At 28.7% G+C, this 5662-nt stretch overlaps 1 long non-coding RNA gene across 2 annotated transcripts; it reads right to left on the reverse strand.

Annotated features, from left to right (window-relative positions):
• Positions 1–2189: 2189 nt before the first annotated feature.
• On the reverse strand, positions 2190–3675 carry LOC126686235 (uncharacterized). Of its 2 annotated transcripts, none has more exons than XR_007643850.2 (3): positions 3104–3675; positions 2699–2750; positions 2190–2568 (listed from the first exon to the last, which is right to left on the reverse strand). It is a non-coding gene; the product is annotated as an uncharacterized LOC126686235 (long non-coding RNA). The 2 variants fall into 2 exon arrangements; XR_007643849.2 differs by having other exon boundaries at positions 3108–3674.
• Positions 3676–5662: the final 1987 nt, after the last annotated feature.

A 5662-nucleotide genomic window follows, 5' to 3' on the forward strand; every position in this document is an offset into this window, starting at 1 on the left:
CGTTTTTCCGCTCCTAACACATATACACAATCCAATATATCCAAATTCACATTCGAATCGTAAAAATAATAGGTATACGTTCGATTCGATACGGTAACCGTTTATAAACGAATATATATTCGAAATATATCGAAATATATCAAAATAAACGTTCAATACGCGATTAGTACCTCGATTACTTGAGTAATCGTCGAAGAAACGGAGTTAGAATCGAGAAACGGACGGATCGGCCGAAACCCTAATTACCGTCGCACACTCAGAGAGCTTCTGCTCTTTCATTTGCTTTTGCAAATGAATAAATGAATTCTGTATTCATTTCATGTGAGTGAAATGATATATATAGAAACGGCTAAAGTGCAATTTAGTACTAGCTCAATCATGCACTTTAAACCAACTTCTAAACTAGTCGTCCGTAGCCCGAACGGAAACGACTTTCAATTTTCGTGAGAATTTATCCAAAAATCTAATAAAATATAAAAAGAATAAAAATATAATTTTTATTCTTATCCGACTTATATTTTATTTTTAATAAATCATTTTTGATTTATTAGGTCCAAATCAGTCCCACTTGATTAAACTTTCTACGTCCAAATTTCATGAAACTTTGACGATAGTTTCGTCAAATTATTTCGCGAATAATGACACCAAAATTATTCTCTCGGGGCTTATAAATTATTTTATTTTAATTTGGACTAACAAATTATACTTAATTAGTTAATAATTGAAAACTAATTGAAGTAAAAGTTTAGGGATTAAAGGAAGCATTTTTACATCCTTTCCCTCCACGCCAAACCGCTTCCCTTCCTTCTTATCATTCATTTTTTTTTTAAATATATATATATATATTTATATATATATCTAAACTTATAATCTTTAATTACACGTCGAGACTTCCGAGTTTCGACATTTTAATTTCGGGGTTTTGTCCGAAATATTAAACTCTCCAATTAGAGTGGTATATTGATATATTAATTATCAATATATTTTTATCTTACGACTCCAGTCGTATTTTCTATTCTATTAATCCCGTTCATATCCCTTTATTAAAATTTAAATTCTCAATTTAAATTTTAAACTCTTATTATTACGATATAATTTTAGGGATACTTATAAATTAAATTTACGCTTAAATTTAATTTACGTATTCCCGGCTAATAAAAGCTTTACACGTGGCTTATAAATTACGGGGTATTACAGAGGGCTTCTTTTTACAATGGAATGGTATTGTTTCTAAGCGAGGTATTTCGAAGCTTTGGACAACTATTTGGATTATTCTTGTTTGGGAAATATGGAAGTGTCGCAATTTGCGAGTTTTTCAGGATAAGAATTCGACAACGATGGAGGTGATCTTCAAGAGTTTTACTAGTGCTGCTTTTTATTATAAATGTAAGCATCCGTCTTTTGTTTACCCCGGTTTAGATTTGTATAGAAATCCGGATTCTATATTTTGGTAGTTCGCTGCATTTCTCTCAGAGTCATAGCCTTAAGTGGCGTAAGCTTTGAGTTGGTTTGCTTTGCCACTTCTTGTGGCTTCTTAATAAAGCATTTATTCATAAAAAAAATGTTATAAAAGAAGCAAATTCTATAATTTAATATAAAATAAAATAAATAAAATGGTTAAAATATCATAAAAATACTCTATCATATTATACAAATATCACTTGAATGCTATAATTTTAATTTAAATAAAAATATTTATATAATAATTTTTTTATGGCTTAAATATTATATTTAATAACTAAACAATGAATTATATAATTATCACTCACGTACGTAGTATAAACCAATAGAAAATAATTCATAACAATTTATTAAAAACACAATTTCATTTAATATTTTAACTATTCTTAAATATATATGAGTAATTTATTAGGTACAATTTTTATTAAATAATAAATGTTATAAGAATTTTACTTTTAATAAGAGTAATCTATAATAATTACATATTAGTGGTGTAGACGTTGGATTATGTTTTTTAAGTTTACATTAGAATTGGTAAGATTTTTACGCCATTAACAATGGGTAGTATTAATCAAGTTTTTATCAAAAGTAATAGTTTGAAGTCCTCTTAATACTTACCATGACACTATTGGAATTATAAGGCTAGAAACATTCCATTGTATTCATAATTCAAATTATCAACATCAGGACATTGGTCGAACGATACAGCGAAGGGTAGAAAAACTCACCTGGATTTTTAAATATGGCTCAAGAACAATTGCAGTTTCTGCAAAACTGCATTGGGGAATATCTATAACAATTATCATTATATTCTCCCATCTATTTCAATATTTGCATAAAAAATCAAGAATTCCAAGATAATCGCAATTATTGTCGCAACTAATGACCGTACATTATAAGAACTTTGACTTACATATGATTTCTGAATACTCATGCATAATAATTTTTGGTTCAGAGAAGCGTCGGCAAGTTTCTCAAGTATATAAAAGGAATTACATTTTCCAAGAGTGTCTTTACCTCAAGCATATGGTATTATAGTGAAGTCTATTTCCAGATGGCTTGCTACCAATAGTGCGAGAGAGAGTTGACAGTGGTATCATTTCCTATCTGCAGTAGAAATAAGGTTTGCTTATAAGACAAACTAACGAAAAATCAATTAACCATTGTATTAATATTCAAAAAGCCTCAATATGAGGATATTGGTTGACAGATACATCCGATGGGTTGAAAATTTTACCTGGAATTTCGACATGGCTTAAGAACAATGCAGTTCCGGCTATACCTGTATTCTACAAAAAATATAAATGATAAATCTTTTGTCTCTGCTTTGGTTTATATAAACTGACTTAAAACAAATCCTACAAGAATACAGTCCTTAAGTTTTACATTTTATTTTAAAAAATTGAATATACAAACATATAATATTTGAAACGGATATTAAAAACTAGGGAGAATTCGAAATGTTTTAGCGAAGGACTTTGTACACCTACTTATAATATTTGAGCTGAGAGTGTAAGAAATTGACTAAAAAAAATGAGTAAAGACGAAGCAACTAAAATCTATTACAACATTAACAACAAGAATATCGACCCTAATAATTTGAAAGCAAAGAGGACATTTGAGTTAAATTTCACAAAATTACCAACCAAAGAGCAAACTCATCATGAGAAAAAGGAGTAGCAGGAGCCGGATAATGTTTATTGGCATACTTGAGAACCATAGAGAGTATATCCCCGGTGACTTTCAGCATATGAATAACACTGTCGGTGAAGCCAAAGCCACCGCTTTTGCCATCTCAAATGTCATCCCGTCTGATGTTTTCTGTGATACTTCCTTGGATGTGGTCGTGGTCGTGATTGTTGATTTTCCTGCGTTAAAAATCTAGAAAAAGAGAAAAAATTGAGAAAACCCTAAATCTAGCGATTGATTTTAAAAAACGGAAATAAGAAACAAGAAGCTTTGGAAAATTGCTTTGTTGGTTGGTTGAGAGTTTGTCAAAGCGATGATGTTCCAGCTACCTGTTCGGTTTCAGATAATTAATTATTTGCCCTCTAACTAATCTTAGTTTATTTACAAGCTTTTCCTGTTTTCGGAATAAACTAGGATGGGTGGAAAAAATAATGGACTAGAATGGAATAAGATGAACAGAACTGAAATACGCTGAAAGTGGTATTCAGATGCTTTGTGATTAAGAAACTTTTACAAAGTGCAAGCTTATGTTATTTTAATTTTAAATAAAATATTAAAGTAATAAGTAGACTTACTAGACATGACGTATACATAGTTACATACACCTTAAGTGGGATGAACTTTATTATTACTCATATTATGAATCGAATAGAAACTCATCGCAAGTCACTGGTATCTACATGGATAAAAACTAATGTAGTCTAGCAATTCATAATATGCAAATCCATAATGACATAATTATCCAATATACTCAGTTTCAATAAATCAATTTAGGTACATTAATATTTCAGGTTTATGTGAATATAAAAATCGAGTGCTATTAATGGTTTCATTAACTTGTGTTTTTATTCTCCTATTTTTTCTACAAGAGGGGCCTTATAAGCGGCCCCTCTAACTTCCGTCATCCGCCGTCGATTGGTGGAACTCCTCTACTATCAGGTAAGTTTAACCTTAACCTTAATTTTATATTACTTTTAAATTTAATGATCAGGTACACAATGCTGGTGTGACTTAGTCTGGATGATCCAAACTTTTTAATTTTTTGCACTTCTACAAATCAAGGTAACACTATATTATTTAAGCCGGTACCAGCGGTAAGTAATTTTATTTATCTATTTGTATTGTTCCATATATGTTGCTACCGTTCGTTTAGCAAATTATCCATGTATGGGTATTTTAATTTGTTAAACGAATGTGTAATTGGATGGCTCAATCAGTAGCCGCTAAGTCCACTTTTATTTTCTTTGTTCAAGGTAGGTCATTTTCTTCATGAGATGGCCTATCTTCTTATATATTTATATATTATTATCTTTGGCAAAAAAAAAAAAAAAATTCTAATTTGCAAGTCTAATAATATTGCCCCTTAACTGATGATTGGCATAGAAGAGACTATGCCAACCTCTTTCTGATTGATTTAATAATTTAATTAATACTTAAATAAAATAACGGGTCATATAATTTTCATTCACATGTGGAGTACGTACAAATAAAAAATTACGCATAACAATTAATTAACAACTAAACTATTTCACTTTATATATTATTAAATATATGACGGGTTAAATCAAACAACGAGTCATATAATTATCATTTAAATGTGTAACACGTATAAATAAAAAATTATTCATAACAATTAACAACTAAACTATTTCATTTTATATTATTTATTATCAAATATGTAACGGGTCATGTAAATGTCGCTCACGTGCGTAGCACGTGGCGAAACGCTAGTACTATATATAAAAGCACGGATGGGGGGGGGAGGGGACATGCAAATTTACTGAATAATCCTTTTCAGTTTACTATTAAATAATGATTTTATAGTCATTAACTAATTAGTTATTTAATTAATCACTATTGTAATTAAAGTCCTAATTAAAATAGGTAGCTAAATTATCTGTAATTTAGTTTTTAATATGTAAAAGATAACTAAATTGTCTTCAAATTTGTAGGAATACCTATCTTTTAGTTTGATTGAACTACAAAATTAAAATATTGTATTTGGTCAACACATTATTATTTAAATTTCTATCTTATTATTTTTAAAGATATTATTAATAAAATTAAGTTAATTATTTAATTATGGTTATTATAAAACCAAAAGAAGAATAAATTTAGTATGAAAAAAATTTAATAACCTAATATATTATATTTACTTTTACAAAAATTCTTAACTAATTTAATATTAATTATAAACATAAAATAAAAATAATTATAATAAATTTACTAATATGTTCATTGACGAGTTACGTTACGAGCCACGTGCATAATAAAAGCACGGATGGGGGGGGGGGACATGCAAATTTACTTAATAATACTTTTCAGTTCACTACTAAATAAAGGTTTTACAGTCATTAACTAATTAGTTATTTAATTAATCACTATTATAATTAAAGTCCTAATTAGAACATGTAGCTAAATTATCTCCAATTCAGTTTTTAGTATGTAAAAAATAACTAAATTGTCTCCAAATTAGTAGGAATACCTATCTTTTAGTTTGATTGAACTACAA

This window comes from Mercurialis annua, linkage group LG6, assembly GCF_937616625.2.
Source record: "Mercurialis annua linkage group LG6, ddMerAnnu1.2, whole genome shotgun sequence".
Lineage (NCBI taxonomy): Eukaryota > Viridiplantae > Streptophyta > Magnoliopsida > Malpighiales > Euphorbiaceae > Mercurialis > Mercurialis annua.